The sequence below is a fragment of the Bos grunniens genome, chromosome 5 (assembly GCF_055505025.1).
Source record: "Bos grunniens cultivar Pamir isolate PY7600 chromosome 5, Bosgru_T2T1.0, whole genome shotgun sequence".
Taxonomy (NCBI): domain Eukaryota; kingdom Metazoa; phylum Chordata; class Mammalia; order Artiodactyla; family Bovidae; genus Bos; species Bos grunniens.
Window position 1 is genome coordinate 19,871,169 of NC_141169.1, and position 17,759 is coordinate 19,888,927.

A 17,759-nucleotide genomic window follows, 5' to 3' on the forward strand; every position below is an offset into this window, starting at 1 on the left:
GGGCGTAAATCAGGAGCTTGGGGTGAACATATACACACTACTGTATATAAGACAGATAACCTACTGCATAGCACATGGAACTCTACTCAATATTCTGTGATAACCTATTTGAGAAAAGAATCTTAAAAGGAATGAATATATATATATTCACATATATGGGCTTCCATGGTAGTTTAGCAGTAAAGAATCCGCCTGCAATGCAGAAGACCTGGGTTCAATCTCTGGGTCGGGAAGATCCCTGGAGGAGGGAATGGCAACCGCCTCTAGTATTCTTGCCTGGAGAATCCCATGGACAGAGGAGCCTGGCGGGCTACAGTCCATAGGGTGGCACAGAGTTGGACACTACTGAGCGATCAAGCAGCAGCAGCAGCATTCACATATACATGCTATGTACTTGAAACTAACACAACATTGTAAATTAACTACACTCCAATAAAATTGTTTAAAAAGAATTGATAAAATCTCACCTTCTCTGGAAAGCCGTCACTGTCTTTTCTACCTGCTCCATAATGACAGATGTTTTCTCCTCTGTACGCCCATGGTCCCCTACACCTAGCTGTACTATATCCCCTTCTGTTGTCACTGATCCCCAATGTATCCCTTAATGCCCTCCTATTAGGACTACTGCTTTGCTGACTGTTTCTCTCCAGTAAACTGTAGTTCTCTTATGGGTAAAAAAAAGTCATAGTTCATCTCTACCTGGGATGCCTAGGACAAGTTCTGGTCCCTTTAAGTACTCAGTAAATGCCTATTTAAAGAAAGTTTGTCTTATTGATGTTAAAGCAGTTACAACATTTAATATCCACACACCAAACTGCCTAGGAGTAGCATCAAGCGTTGACTCACGTTCCAAACATACCTATTATGCATAGCCTTTTCAAAGAAAGACAGCAGATAATAACTTATTTCCTTTTGAATTAGGATGAAAGTTTCATTTTCTGTTAAAAATTTCAGAAGTGCAACCTACAAAATAATTACTTTCTAGATTTCTTTTGCATTCTCTTTCTGTAAATTTCCCTGCTCCCACATCTCCAAAAATTCAATATTTTCCCCCAAACCAGCTACACTCAAAAATGAAGAACTGATCCCTCTTGACGAAGAAAATTTTAGCCCTTTACACAGGAATGGAAATTCCCTGTTTCCAGAGATTAACAATCTAAATGGATAGAAATCATCTGCTATCCTTTAGTAATGACAAAGGCATCTACTAAATGGGAGGTAATGGGGCTTAATTCAGGATTTCTCAACTGCGACACCAAAGACACTTTGGCCAGATAATTCATTACTTAAAGGGCCATCTTGTGCATTGTGGGCTGTTTTGGCATGGTCCCTCTCAATGCCGGCAGCAGTCTCCCAGTTGTAACAATCAAAAATACCTCTAGATATTGCCAAAACAGCCCTGGTGGGAAAAATTGCCTCTTGTTGAGAACCACTGCCCTTAGTATATAGTCTCAGAAGATAGACATATCAGGCTTTAGAGCCACTCATACACGTAACAAATCCCAACTCCATCACTTAAGAGCCATGTGCTCTTATTTGAGCAAGTCACTTAAGCCCTTCAAGCTTTAGTCTCTTCATGTAAACAATGGTGCCAGCAAAACCCACTTTCACAGCTTTTGGAAGACTAAATGGAAAAATGTACATGAAATGCTTAGTATAGTACCTAGTATGTGGTGAATTCTTAATAGATAATATTTATTATTTAGTTATTGCTTACAAAAAGTATCAATTTTAATGGAATTAAAATATCACTAAATGCACCCTTCAATTGAGTCAACCATAACAGATAGTTTTTTGGTCTTGTTTTGCTTGTTTTTAATAGAGGACCATATTTTTTTTTTTCATTTTTTAGTAAGATTAGTGATAATAAGACTTTCCTAGTGGCTCACACAGTAAAGAATCTGCCTGCAATGCAGGAGACCCAGGTTCCATCCCTGGGTTGGGAAGATCCCCTGGAGAAGAGAATGGCAACCCACCTCAGTATTCTTGCCTGGAGAATTCCATGGACAAATAGCCTGGCAGTCCACCATTCATGGGGTCGCAAAGAGTCAGACACAACTGAGTGACTAACACACACACAAATGTACCCTAATACAAATGTAACCCCAAACACATTTGATTTTTAAAGAGTTCAAAACAGATTCAGGCTCTTACTCTTCCTTCATGGCCTCACTGTGAACATCAAGAGTTACTGCTGTACAGTTAAAGAAAGCACAGAGAAGCATCAGAAAGTAGGATTAGAAAGAGAGAAAACTTTTCCAGTTCTAGGAGAGAATCCAGTTGTGCTCCAATATCTATGCTCCCCCACTTCTCCAGTGATACCAATTTTAAAAAGTTAACAACTTCCAATATAGTCATGTTTCCTAGACTCCTTCCCAAGTAGGAGCAAGCCATGTGACAAAGTTCTGGTGAATGCAATATAAGCAGAACTTGTAGGAACAACCGCTAAGATGTGTCTTTAAAGGAAGAGGATCTGCTCCCTTCTTTATCCATCCTGCTGCTTGGAAGACTGATGCAACAGCAGGAGCACCAGTTAGGACCATGTTTGCAAGAACCACTCCCAACAGATGATCAAGTGGATAATTGGACACAGCTTGGGTCCCAGATATCTGTAGTATGGTCCTGCCATGGATGTGTGCTCAGTCGCTTCAGTTGTGTCCAACTCTGTGACCCCATTGACATAGCCCACCAGGCTCCTCTGTCCAGAGGATTTTCCTGGAAGAATACTGGAGCAGGTGGCCAGGCCCTCCTCCACGGGATCTTCCCAACCCATGGATGGAACCTGTGTCTCCTGCACTGCAGGCAGATCCTTTACCACTGAGCCACCAGGGAAGCCCTCTATCAACTCTAAGCTAACTACACCTTGACTTTAAAGAGAGAAAGAAAACTTCAATCTTATTTAGGCCACTATTATTTTTGAATTGTTATGAGTCATAGCCAAACAGATCTAATGTTTAGCACTGAATTAAAAGCATGATACCAAGCAGTGAGCAAGTTACTCTACAGTTTGATGTTTGATAAAACTCTTCTTCTGATACCCAGCCAATCCAACCTGTAGCCCTTGACCACATGACTGAAAATTCAAAATGCTCGTCCATGACTCTTTTAGTAAAGAATTTTGGATGAAATTAGCTCCAACTAGAACTAACCAGGGCCTTCTCTGGTGGCTCAGATGGTAAAAAAAAAAAAAAAATCTGCCTGCAATGCAGGAGACCCAGATTCAATCCCTGGGTCAGGAAGATCCTCTGGAGAAGGGAATGGCTACCCACTCCAGTATTCTTGCCTGGAGAATTCCATGGAGAATAAGCCTGGTGGGCTACAGTCATGGCTAGAAAAGCCTGGTGGGCTGTAGTCCATGGGGTTGCAAAGAGTCAAACAGGACTAAGCGATTAACACTTTCACTTTCAGAACTAACCAGTTGCAGAAATGCGAGTGAACATAGTTTTACCTAAAGTTTGCAATCTAAGCTTTTTTGTGAAAGCCTATTAAATCTGAAACCTTTTAAGAATGTAAAGGTCAACTGCTTCTGTGCCCAAACTGAACTCTTTTTAAAGGGAATTGTAGACGTAGCAGGAGATAAGTCTGCTTTCAGTTTCCCTCATATCAAAGTTTTCTGACAGGGGAAGTCAGCCTAGTAACAAAGATCACATCCTAGGTGTTGCCTTCCCAACTAGCCCATTTTCTAGGTAAGTAAGAGGGATGGTTAGCCAAGAGGCTGAATTTTCTCCCCTACATTTATATGCTGAAGTTCTAAACCCCAGTATGTCAGAATGTGACTAAATTTGGAGATAGGATATTTAAAGAGGTAATTAAGTTAAAATGAAGTCATTAGGATGGTCACAATTTAGTACGGCTGGTGTCTTTATAAGACGAGAAGATTAGGATATAGATATGACCATGGTGCAGGAGGGAGGCTTCCCAGGTGGCACAGTGGGTAAAGAATCCACCTGCCAATGCAGGAGGCGCAAGAGGTGCAAGTTCGATCCCTGGGTGGGGAAGATTCCCTGGAAGAGGAAATGGCAACCCACTCCAGTACTCTTGCCTGGGAAATCTCATGGACAGAGGAACCTGGTGGGTGACAGTCCATAGGGTCCCAAGGAGTCAGACGTGACCAAGCACACACACACACATGACCATCGGGAAGACCATGATGGAAGACACAGGGAGGAGACGGCCATCTAGAAGCCAAAGGGAGAGGCTGCAGACACCTTGATCTTAGACTTCTCAACTCGGGAATTTCAGAGAAACAAATTTCTATTGTTTAAGCTGCCCTCTCTGGAGTGCTTCCTAATGGTCGCCCAGGCAAATGAATACAGGTAGGCAGAGTGGTAAACAGAACACAGCCGTACGTAAGTAAAAGACAATCTTTAGTTTCAAAAACCGTGAGTACAGGAGTCCTTCAGCTCTGCTTCTTCAAAGGGATATTCACCAGCAACAAATAGACCAGATGCTTACTTGTTTGGAGAGGGAATTGTATTGCCAAAGAAACCACGAGCTTGGCCTGACAAAGCTTGTGATCATTTGAGCCCTAAAGCAACCCCTGGAACCCCCATCCTCCACCAGCAGGAAGGAGTTGGAGAAAGAGGGCACACTGCAAGAGTCTTCTTCAGATGTGGTCAGGGAGGATCACGGAAGAAGAGAGCTCCTCCCCGAAAGTCAGAACCCCGAGCCACCAGATGCGCTACGTGGGAGATGGACTCCTCCTCACTCCCTCTTTCCTCTAGTCCAGCAGGATCTGATAACTGCTACAGCCTGATGACTGAGCAGAATTTGCATTCTCTCTTTTTCCAAATCAGAGTTTTTGCTACAGTTATAATGTAACTAACTACTGATAAGCTGACACCAGAAATGCAGGGATCTGAAAGAAACCCTATTCTGATCTCATAGAAGGGACCAAGCATCACCCAGAGATTCTGAACCTGGACTTCTATTACAATAGAAGGATGGGACTTTTCAACTGAATCTCTTGGCAGAGGGAGGGGTGAGTGTACTCTGTGTGTGGAACAGATGCATGTAACATTTTAGATTTCCACCTGGACAAACCACAATAGAAGATTTTTGGATGTCTCTTAATGTGTCCTCCACTTCTTCCTTATTATTCAGTTCAGTTCAGTCGCTCAGTTGTGTCCGACTCTCTCTGACCCCATGAATCGCAGCACACCAGGCCTCCCTGTCCATCACCAACTCCTGGAGTTCACCCAAACTCATGTCCATCGAGTCAGTGATGCCATCCAGCCATCTCATCCTCTGTCGTCCCCTTCTCCTCCTGCCCCCAATCCCTCCCAGCATCAGAGTCTTTTCCAATGAGTCAACTCTTTGCATGAGGTGGCCAAAGTACTGGAGTTTCAGCTTTAGCATCATTCCTTCCAAAGAACACCCAGGACTGATCTCCTTCAGAAAGGACTGGTTGGATCTCCTTGCAGTCCAAGGGACTCTCAAGAGTCTTCTCCAACACCACAGTTCAAAAGCCTCAATTCTTTGGCGCTCAGCTTTCTTCACAGTCCAACTCTCACATCCATACATGACTACTGGAAAAACCATATTATTAGAAGCCCGAAATTTTAGCTAGGTACATGGCTGCCCAAACATCTCTCGGCTTCCGCTGCAAATAAGTGTGACTGTGTGATTAAGTCCCAACTGTGGAGTATAAGCAGACATGATGTTTGTAACTTTGGAGGTGTGTTCTTAGTGGTAGTAAGCATGTCCTTTCCTGTTTGTCTTTCCTATTTCATGGAACCTGAAAATAAGGGCTATGCTTCACCCATGAGGATGAGGGTCACAGACCCAGTTCACCAACTTTGATGAGATGGACAGCAACCTGTGTCCCTGTGTCACTGATGACTGAGAATCCATCATTTTGGCCTCTGTTTCTAAACTTTTATATCAGAGAAAAATTAATATATATCTTCTTTAAGCCAGTGATATTTTGGGGTTCCTATTATTCATGACAGAACCTGAGCTCAAGTGGTACACTGACCTTATGGGTTTCCTTCTAGCTGTAGACCTGAAAAAAAAAGAAAAGAATAAGAACTCAGGCAGAAAACTATTATATGATTCTTAACTTCAATTCCCCTGAGCCCTTGAGGAACTATGTCACTTAGGCTCTGCCTGTGTGTATTGCACATGAGTCTGAGAAAAGCAAAGGAGACAGAGTAGGAAGGTGAATCAAAAATGGCAGAGATGTTACAGAGGCTGGGTGATTCGTTCAGAAGCAGACCAGTGTGACTCACCTCCCTGAACACCTTCCTCATAAGGAAGTCAAAGGAAAGAGGCTTGAAAAAGATGGAAAAGAAACCCAGAGACGCGTCCTGAAATGGGCTGTACCAGTTTGCCGGGTTAGCCAGGTCCGTCTTCATCCACAGGTCATCTCAAAGTGAAACGATGACTTGCCTAAATTTTACATGTGGTTCTGAGGTAAAGGAAAGGGAAATGTCATTTTGTCGGTAAAGTATTCCTTGAAGCACACACGCTCACCCGAGAGGGCTATGGCTCTCGCCCACACGATTCCAGTGGCTACTGATGAGAACTGTGTTGTAAAGCCTTAGCCATCATAGCGCATCTTTTAGTGACTCCACTGGCCTGTACAGTGTTTAGAAACTGTCCTGGGGATCCCACAGCTATGGTTACCACAAATAAAATGTGTCCTCATCTGCATCGGAACTGCATGATCATTTTCATAGACCCCAGTAGCCATAGACACATATTGTTTAGCCCAGCAATTTGGAAATCGTAACTACGTAAATCAGGAACTGTTTGGATCTGGAGTTTTGGAGCTGGAAGTAGACAGACGAGAAGCATGAACTCTTTTTCGAAGAAATTACCTGAATTCAATTACAAGTCACTGCAGTGACCCAAATGAACCCACTTCTCATTCTAGCCTGCTATATTAACCACATTACTTTTTGCCCCTAGCAGCAAGGCTGGTTACAGCCTAATTTAAATCCCTTACACATTATAATTCTCTGCTAAGTGGGATAAAGAGCACATGGTCTCAGTCACCTGCTAAACATATGACATGGAGTGTAAATTCATTTATTTAAATCTTAATATTAAAAGACATTCTTGAATTTAAATCATCCGATACCGAGTTATGACTTCAATCCAAAACAGACATGCCCTAGAGAGTTAAGAGACCTTTTCAAAGACAAAGAAGGCTTCTAGCCTGCTCACAATTAGCTATTACATGCTACTAGGGGTTGTTTAATTGGGACTGCCACTCTCAATTAACCAGCGACAAGTGAATAGAAGAGTGAGTAATCAAAATTAGGTACACATGTTACTAATTATGTCCTAAGGAGTGTAATGAAATTGTATGTTTTACTTTGCTTTTTCTTTCTTCTCTAGCTCCAAGAAGTTACATAAATTAAATTTGTGAGGGAACAGAGCTCAAACATAACGTTTTTCTTCTAAGTGTAAGAAAACCACGTGCATCAAAGCTCCTACAATTCTCCAGCTATATTCCAGCGTTTACTCTGTAGTGAAACTGATCAGGACTCCTGAGGCCACCAAAATGACCCAGTGAAGCTCTTCTGTGATTCGTATATAAGGCTCATTGTTCTTTTCTTCACTGAGCAATACCACAGATCATCTACCCAAAAGACAAAATTCCCCTTCCGTTCACTAAAAAGCAAGAATATTCAGTTTCTCGGCTGTGATTCACTAGGTTTCTGATTGATAGTGTGTTACTGGGGAAGTGGAAGGGAAAGAAAGGAAAGCTACAGTGATGACGCATTGAGCTGAAGAGATCTTCAACTTAAATCTCCATTTGGAGCTGGTTAAAATAGCCATTTCCCTAGAATTGCATTTTAAATTTGAATTTCCTGGACTGTACAGCTTTAAAATTTATATTTAAATATACCTACATATGTAAATATAGATCATTTTAGATGAAGGGGTTGTACCAAGCCCTTGATATAATTTAAGCATGAATGAAAGATATAAAGAGAATGGGTCCCGTTAAATATTAATCCTGTGTCATATCTTCATTTGTAGTAAGAAAGAACTACAAGAATCCAGATACATTTGGAAACTATAATTTTTTCCCCTACAAATATCATCCAGCTCGTTCTAGATTCAGTTAAAATAACTGTCTTCCTATGGCTGTGTTTCTGGTTGTTCCACAGATTATGAGACAGTAGGAGAATTTGCATGACTCTAAACTAACCCATGGAGCATGGAGATATCATAAGGTGCAGCTGATCTAAAAGTGAAATAAGTTTCCATGACTGACCTTTCTTACACTTACCAGGAATGCTGAGAATTTGAGTCTTCCACTTATGGGAGAGGCCAAATCAAGAGTTCCTAACTTTTTCAAGCAGAGACAGGCATGTAGATCAGCAGTAAGGGCCAGAGAGTGACTATAACATCACTGTTGCAACTATCCAACTCTGCCGGTGTAGTGGAAGCAGCCATAGATAATATGTAAACCAGAGTGTGACTGTCCCAATAAAACTTTATTAATATTTACAAAAACAGACTGAAGACAAGATTCAGCCCTTGGGTCTAGTTTGTTAATTCTGTTTTAGATCTAAATCCTCTGATTCTCACTGATCATTTTTAATTTTCCATTTCATCACCCCAGAAAATAATTAGAGGGACTTTCATGTCGTAGAGTAGAAGTTCAGATTTGAAAGAAGTGTCTAGAATTATTGGGGAGCTTGATTTAAAAAATGTTGATTCACATGCCCTCCCCATAAATTTTAACTTAAAAATTCTTACATGGGTCCCAGAAATGTGAATTTCCTAAAACTCCCCAAGTTGATTTTGATTCAAAGTCAGATTTGTGATTTCTTAATCTAGATAATATTCCCAGCTTTTCCAATAACTTTCTAACGTAAGGAGTATCACATATTCTGTTAGGGTAATTAATGCTTGTAGTTCAGTTGGTAAAGAATCTGCCTGCAGTGCAGGAGACCAGCGTTCAATTCCTGGGTAGGGAAGATCCTCTGGAGAAGGAAATGGCAACCCACTCCAGCATTCTTGCCTGGAGAATCCCATGGACAGAGGAGCCTGGTGGGCTATAGTCCATTGGGTTGCAAGAGGCCGATACAACTTAGCGACTAAACCAATGCTAGCTACTACAATAGCAAATTCCAAACCTCAGACTCTTTACCCAGTAAAAATGTATTTCTGTCTCACAGTCACTCTCCTCTGTCTTATAGTTATGCAATCTGGAACTGTGTATGTGTGTGGTGGTGGGGTGGTAAAAAGAAATGAAGGAAGCAAACTATCTCAATTTCTTAGCCCTAACGTGACACAAGGAACTTCTGCTCACATTTCATTGGCCAAAACTAGTCATGTGTCTTTAACCTTAATTGAAACAAAGGCTGGGGAAAGGACAGGAGTATATTAATACGTGGGGAGCTCTACGTGTCTCTGACACACCTGCCATATTTTTATCTGACTCATTATCTGTGATTCTAGGATCCTACCTGCCTTCTCCAGACCACACAGAAAGAGGAGATGCTCAGAAAGCACTGGGCCATCTATTAAAGTCTGAGCAATTCTGAATAGACAATTCATAGTTGTTACTTGCATCTAGCTTTTTGCAAAGGTTAGACTCTTGAAATTCTGGAATGGAGCTTATTTTTATAAATCAACTATTGGTTTTTTGGTGTGTTTTTTTTAATTAGCTGGAAATTCGCTGTGGGAATCCAAGGCTGTTGTGATCTCTGCCTTCTGAGTTAGATACACAGAGATAGGTGTCATGGCAAAAGAAAACAGCAATTAGCAGATTGTCCTCAACGTTTGCAGTTACAAAGGTTGGATGTTGGTTTAATTTAAGTAGTACTGTATGTTTCCATGATACTCAGTGTTAGAAAATTAAGAAGAGATGTAGAGATGGCCTTCTCCAACTCAGTAGCCAGAGCAGCTAATTCCCCACTTTCAAAAGTGGGGGAAAATATCTAAATGGGAGGAATCTGCTTGAATATTTAGAGACACAGACATTATTTTTAAAGTTATAGCCCTCTTTAAAAAAACAACAAAAAAAAGAGGCTTCCTGGCTTCCTTATCAAAAAGGAGGGGGAAAAAAATGCTATCAATCTCTAAGCTCTTAGAAGAGAAAATGGGGATTTCTACTAAAGTGATACAGAGTTCAACTAGATATTTGAAAAAGTCCCAAAATATTTAGGGCAACCAAGTCTTTCCTGCATAGAAACTGAGAGAACATTTGAAACTCTTAGACTAAGGAAGGTTTATGGTTTATGGGTCTCTGTGTTTGAGTGTGTCCTGTGGAGGTACGGGTCAGCAGTGGACTGCCACAGGGACAGGAGCTCTGGGTGCGGCAGACTCGGGTATGGCGTAAGCCCCCCTTGGAGGAGGTCGCCATTAACCCCACCACAGAGCTGTCAGAACTTACACAGGACTGGAAAATAGACTCTTGGAGGGCACAAACAGAACCTTGTGCACCAGGACCCAAGAGAAAGGAGCAGTAACCCCACAAGAGACTGACCCAGACTTGCCTGTGAGTGTCCAGGAGTCTCCAGTGGAGGCGAGGGTCGGTGGTGGCCTGCTGCAGGGTTGGGGGCACTGAGTGTAGCAGTGCACGCATGGGATCGTTTGAAGGAGGTCACCATTATCTTCATTACCTCCATCATAGTTTAGAAAGTGAAGTTGCTTATTCGTGTCTGACTCTTTGCAACCCCGTGGACTGTAGCCTACCAGGCTCCTCCGTCCATGGGATTTTCCAGGCAAGAGTACTAGAGTGGGTTGCCATTTCCTTCTCCAGGGGACCTTCCCAATCCAGGGATTGAACCCAGCTCTTCCCCCATTGCAGGCAGATGCTTTACCATCTGAGCCACCAGGGAAGTAAATAGCAGGGAAGGAACACAGCTCCACCCATTAACAGAAAATTGGATTAAAGATTTGCTGATCATGGCCCCACCCATCAGAACAAGACCCAGTTTCCCCCTTAGACAGTCTCTCCCATCAGGAAGCTTACATAAGACTCTTATCCTTCTCTATCAGAGGGCAGACAGACTGAAAACCACAATCACAGAAAACTAACCAAACTGATCACATGGACCACAGCTTTGTTTAACTCAATGAAACTATGAGTCACACAGTGCAGTGCCACCCAAGACGGATGGGTCATGGTGGAGAAGTGTGACAAAATGTGGTCCACTGGAGAAGGGACTGGCAAACCACTTCAGTATTCTTGCCTTGAGAACACCATGAACAGTATGAAAATACAAAAAGATAGGACACTGAAATATGAACTCCCCAGGTTGGTAGGTACCCAATATGCTACTGGAGATCAGTGGAGAAATAACTCCAGAAAGAATGAAGAGATGGAACCAAAGCAAAAACAACACCGAGTTGTGGATGTGACTGGTGATTGAAGTAAGATCTGATGCTATAAAGAGCAATATTGCGTAAGAACCTGGAATGTTAGGTCCATGCTGCTGCTAAGTCGCTTCAGTCATGTCCAACTCTGTGCGACCCCATAGACAGCAGCCCACCAGGCTCCCCCGTCTCTGGGATTCTCCAGGCAAAAACACTGGAGTGGGTTGCCATTTCCTTGAATCAAGGCAAATTGAAAGTGGTCAAACAGGAGATGGCAAGGGTGAACATTGACATTCTATGAATCAGAGAACTAAAATGGACTGGAATGGGTGAATTTAACTCAGATGACCATTATATCTACTACTGTGGGCAAAAATCCCTTAGAAGAAATGGAGTAGCCCTCATAGTCAACAAAAGAGTCCAAAATGCAGTATTTGGGTGCAATCTCAAAAATGACAGAATGATCTCTGTTCGTTTCCAAGGCAAACCATTCAATATCATGGTAATCTAAGTCTATGCCCAGACCAGTAAGGCTGAGGAAGCTGAAGTTGAATGGTTCTATGAAGACCTACAAGACCTTTTATAACTAACACACAAAAAAGATGTCCTTCTCATCATAGGGGACTAGAATGCAAAAGTAGGAAGTTAAGAAACACTTGAAGTAACAGACAAATTTGGCCTTGGAGTACAGAATTAAGCAGGGCAAAAGCTAATAGAGTTTTGCCAAGAGAACACATTGGTCATAGCAAACATCCTCTTCCGACAACACAAGAGAAGACTCTGCACATGAACATCACCAGATGGTCAGCACCGAAATCAGATTGATTATATTCTCTGCAGCCAAAGATGGGGAAGCTCTATACAGTCAGCAAAAACAAGACTGGGAGCTGACTGTGGCTCAGATCATGAACTCCTTATTGCCAAATTCAGACTTAAATTGAAGAAAGTAGGGAAAACCACTAGATCATTCAGGTATGATCTAAATCAAATCCCTTATGATTATACAGTGGAAGTGAGAAATAGATTTAAAGGACTAGATCTGATACACAGAGTGCCTGATGATCTATGGACGGAGGTTCATGACACTGTACAGGAGGCAGGGATCAAGACCATCCCCATGGAAAAGAAATGCAAAAAAGCAAAATGGCTGTCTGGGGTGGCCTTACAAATAGCTGTGAAAAGAAGAGAAGCAAAAAGAAAGGAGAAAAGGAAAGATATACGCATTTGAGTGCAGCGTTCCAAAGAATAGCAAAGAGAGTAAGAAAGCCTTCCTCAATGATCAGTGCAAAGAAATAAGAGAGAAACAATAGAATGGGAAAGACTAGAGATCTCTTCCAGAATACTAGAGATACCAAGGGAACATTTCATGCAAAGATGGGCTCAATAAAGGACAGAAATGGTATGGACCTAACTGAAGCAGAAGATATTCAGAAGAGGTGGCAAAAATACACAGAAGAACTGTACAAAAAAGATCTTACAACCCAGGTTATCACAATGGTGTGATCACTCACCCAGAGCCTGGAATGTGAAGTCAAGTGGCCCTTAGGAAGCATCACTACGAACAAAGCTAGTGGAGGTGATGGAATTCCAGTTAAGCTATTTCAAATCCTAAAAGAGGATGCTATGAAAGTGCTGCACTCAATATGCCAGCAAATTTGGAAAACTCAGCAGTGGCCACAGGACTGGAAAAGGTCAGTTTTCATTCCAATCCCAAAGAAAGGCAATGCCAAAGAATGCTCAAACTACCACACAATTGCACTCATCTCACACGCTAGTAAAGTAATGATCAAAATTTTCCAATCCAGGCCTCAAAAATATGTGAACCGTGAACTTCCAGATGTTCAAGCTGGTTTTAGAAAAGGCAGAGGAACCAGATATCAAATTGCCAACATCCTTTGGATCATCAGAAAAGCAACAGCATTCCAGAAAAACATCTATTTCTGCTTTATTGACTATGCCAAAGCCTTTGACTGTGTGGATCACAATAAACTGTGGACAATTCTTAAAGAGCTGGGAATACCAGACCACCTGATCTGCCTCTTGAGAAACCTACATGCAGGTCAGGAAGCAACAGTTAGAACTGGACATAGAACAACAGACTGGTTCCAAATAGGAAAAGGAGTATGTCAAGGCTATATATTGTCACCATGCTTATTTAACTTATATGCAGAGTACATCATGAGAAACATGGGCTAGATGAAGCACAAGCTGGAATCAAGATGGCCAGGAGAAATATCAATAACCTCAGATATGCAGATGACACCACCCCCAGAAAGTGAAGAACTAAAGAGCGTCTTGATGAAAGTGAAAGAAGAGAGTAAAAAAGTTGGCTTAAAGCTCAACATTCAGAAAATGAAGATCGTGGCCTCTGGTCCCATCACTTCATGGCAAATAGATGGGAAAACAGTGGAAACAATGGCAGACTTTATTTTCTGGGGCTCCAAAATCACTGCAGATGGTGACTGCAACTATGAAATTAAAAGATTCTTACTCCTTGGCAGGAAAGTTATGACCAACCTAGACAGCATATTAAAATGCAGAGACATTACTTTGCCAACAAAGGTTCGTCTAGTCAAGGCAATGGTTTTTCCAGTGGTCATGTATGGATGTGAGAGTTGGGCTATAAAGAAAGCTGAGTGCCGAAGAATTGATACTTTTAAACTGAGGTGTTGGAGAAGACTGTTGAGAGTCCCTTGGACTGCAAGGAGATCCAACCAGTCCATCCTAAAGGAGATCAATCCTGGGTGTCCATTGGAAGGACTGATGTTGAAGCTGAAACTCCAATACTTTGGCCACCTGATGCGAAGAGCTGACTCATTGGAAAAGACCCTGATGCTGGAAAAGGTTGAAGGGTGGGAGGAGAAGGGGATGACAGGATGAGATGGTTGGATGGCATCACCAACTCGATGGACATGAGTTTGGGTGGACCCTGGGAGTTGGTGATGGACAAGGAGGCCTGGCGTCCTGCAGTCCATGGGGTGGCAAAGAGTCAGACACAACTGAGCAACTGAACTGAACTGATCGTTCTTGAAGGAGGAACTAATGTAGCATTTATGAAAATCCAATTTCATTTACCAGTGATGAATTATGGTTTGCAATTGTCCACACACACAATCAGCTTTTTCAAAGTAAAAAGAAATACTAATCAGTAAAAAGATACTGTTTTTCAGCACACAGCCCTTATTCAGTATAAACTGGGATCTTTAGTATGCACAGGATGGTTTTCTGTAACAGACCTGCGAATTATCACTAAAGTTGGTATTTAAACCTTGCCTGTTAACCTTTCATCTCAGAGCCCGTATCTGAATCCCTCGTTTAGCCAGTGTGATAGTATTTGGCTGTGTCATCATTCCCAAAGGATCTTGGTTTACATACAACTAGAGATCCAACCAGTCCATTCTGAAGGAGATCACCCCTGGGTGTTCTTTGGAAGGAATGATGCTGAAGCTGAAACTCCAGTACTTTGGCCACCTCATGCGAAGAGTTGACTCATTGGAAAAGACTCTGATGCTGGGAGGGATTGGGGGCAGGAGGAGAAGGGGACGACAGAGGATGAGATGGCTGGATGGCATCACTGACTCGATGGACATGAGTCTGAGTGAACTCCAGGAGTTGGTGATGGACAGGGAGGTCTGGTGTGCTGCGATTCATGGGGTCGCAAAGAGTAGGACACAACTGAGCAACTGAACTGAGCAGATATGACAAGATGGTCTGCAATAATTTCAAGTGTTAGACTTTTATCTAAATGCTGAAAACCCTTCCATAATTGTACAAACACATAAAACCTGGCAAATAAACAGCCTTTTAAAATATAATGGAGTTAATTCAATGGCTCCATTCCCCAAGAAACTTCCTGTTGCAAACAACTGTTGCAGCACTATGGTTTAAAATCAGTGTCTCTCTCAGAATCTTCAATCCAACAACTTTTAAAGAAAATAAAACAAGATTTCTAGGCTATTAAGCTGGGAAGAACATCCTTATGTATATGGAAAGAGTGGAGGTTTTTGTGGGGGCTTTTTTTTTCTGTATTTTCTTTAGAATATTTATATGCTTGAAGACTTTATGTCTCACAGTGACAGAAAACTTACATACAAGATTCATTCTCAGTAGAAAATAGATCAATAATCCTTCTATAGATAAGAATTGCAGACAGAACAATTATCTAATAAAAGTACTTAAATCGCCAGCTGAAAATGATTTAACATGCAGAAATCAGGAGTTTATCATTCACACATCACAAAGCCTAGAACAAGTATTCCATAACTACATAGTTTACAGATAGAATTTTTTTTTTAATTTATTACAAACAAACGCTCTTTCCCCTGATTTCAAGATCAACAGGAAGATTCTGAGATTTTACCACCTACTTAGGGCCAGTGGGTTCATAAGTCACAGATACTTAGAGCAGACGTGATCTTGAGGGATTATCTAAAATAGCTTCACTTTACAGATGAAGAAAGGGGCTTGTGAAAAGAGTGAAATTCAGGCTGGATTTCCTCTAGTCTGTATCTGGCTCTACTCCCACATCCCCCATTTTCCAGCTGCACATCAGCAGCAGAGGGTCGGTTTCCATCTACCCTTTGGAAAACTAGTAACTAGAAAGTGGTTTGAGTGATAGGCGTTTAGGGCACTCCTAAAGGAAACAAGGTCTGTTAGTTTCAAAATAACCCAACTGTTATTCATAATGTGTGGAATGGCAACTTTTTGCTCATCTGTTGAAATGTAATTGCCTTAAAAATAACAAATATTTTCCATTTGTCCCTAACTCATTCTTGTTAACAGTGAGAAATGACTCATTGAGAAATGACTTTTGACAGCTTCCAGCTGCCTGGTGGATTTTTATCACTGCCTTTTACTGGGTCAAGGAGCAGCCATGTGTAACCCTTCGGGACCATTATTGGCTATAAACTCTGTGGCAACTGCACTTGCTACATCATTCATTTAATTGGTTCAAGCCAAATACCAGGGAGACCAAAGTTAACATGCTCACAGACAGGATGCCTCATCACAAGCAGGAAAGAGAAATATTAATATCATATCTGCCATAGAAGAACATGTAGATGGACTGAATCAAATCCATTACTGACACCACAGCTTAATGCCAAGAGCATGACCTACTGATAAGGAGCCTGTTGCACTTTTATTTCTATATTTAAAAGCCTGCATATATGTTTCAACAGAATTATACAAAACTGAATCTTTTGAGTCATAAGATTCTGGAGCTTTAATGTATTATTTCATAAGTGAGAAAAGGGATCAAATTTGAAGTATTTGCTCAAGATCACACAACTGGTTACCAGCAGAACTCAAGGGAGAACTCATTTCTCCTGATACCTGTTCTAGTGGGTTTTTTTGTTACATTTGTGGTTCAGGAGGCTGACGGGCTGCAGTCCATGGGGCCACAAAAAGTCAGACACAGCTGAAGACACACACACACACACACACACATACACACATAATTCTTTAATACTTCTAACAAGTTCATGCAGTAAAATTATCTTGCATGATAACCACATTTTAATTATATTCTAATCTGGTTGTAATCTATCCCTGATGAGTCTCTTCTGTTGAAAAGTACTGTGATGGCTTATTGCTGTAACATCTCTTCCTTTTCTCTTCAATGAAAATCTAGCTTAAAACAGAGTGGCAAATTTATTGTTCTGGTCAATTGTGTTAATAATGCCTGAAATAAATATCATTTTGTCAGGGTGGAAGGAATATAAGAAAAATAGTTTAAATTTCCTTTTGTAAGGTTTTAATGTTGATCCTGCAATGATTACCTTTTGAAGCGTGGCTCATGCTTTCACTTTGAAAATGCTTATTATGGAATCTGAGGAAAAAGAATGACCTGAATTTAAGGTTAAACTTGAGTTAAAAAAGAAAAGCAGAGAGATAAGATCAAAGGCAGAAGCATCCCTCGGGGCCTCAGGATCTCTCAGGAAAAACAGTTCTCTTCCCCTAAAATCTCATCAGGCAGAATGAAGCAAATGTACAGCTCTTTGCTCAGCCAGATACAATCAAAGCATTACATTCTAGTCAATAGAACAGGAATTTCCACAAAATTGATAAGGACAGACTGATGGATAGAGGTCAAAGGAGTCCTTTAGAACTTCTATTAGTACAATTTTCTCCCCCTCTCTCTTTTTTTTATTTCCAGAATATAGTGATTAAGACTATAGTATGAAATAAAAATGTCCCACTGAGTCACAAAGCTAAGAACGTCTGCAGCCACTGTCCTAATGTAAATTTCTTGTGGAGACTTATAGCTCTGCTGATTCACAGCTTCCCACACACACTGACGGGATAGCAGAAAAGAGCATCTCCCTCTTCCGGTTAATTATAAAAATGTGTGCATCCAAAAAAAAAAAAAAAAAGAAGAGTCATATGGTTGCTTCAGACAAGTTGGATTTTTTTTTTATATGTATTTACAGAAATTAAGATTCTCTCAATTAAATATATTTTACAATGAGTCA

At 41.3% G+C, this 17,759-nt stretch overlaps 1 long non-coding RNA gene across 1 annotated transcript; it reads right to left on the reverse strand.

Annotated features, from left to right (window-relative positions):
• Nucleotides 1-4,350: 4,350 nt before the first annotated feature.
• On the reverse strand, nt 4,351-6,410 carry LOC147371372 (uncharacterized). Its single transcript, XR_015164802.1, has 2 exons — nt 6,325-6,410; nt 4,351-6,004 (listed from the first exon to the last, which is right to left on the reverse strand). It is a non-coding gene; the product is annotated as an uncharacterized LOC147371372 (long non-coding RNA).
• Between the last annotated feature and the right edge of the window lie 11,349 nt (nt 6,411-17,759).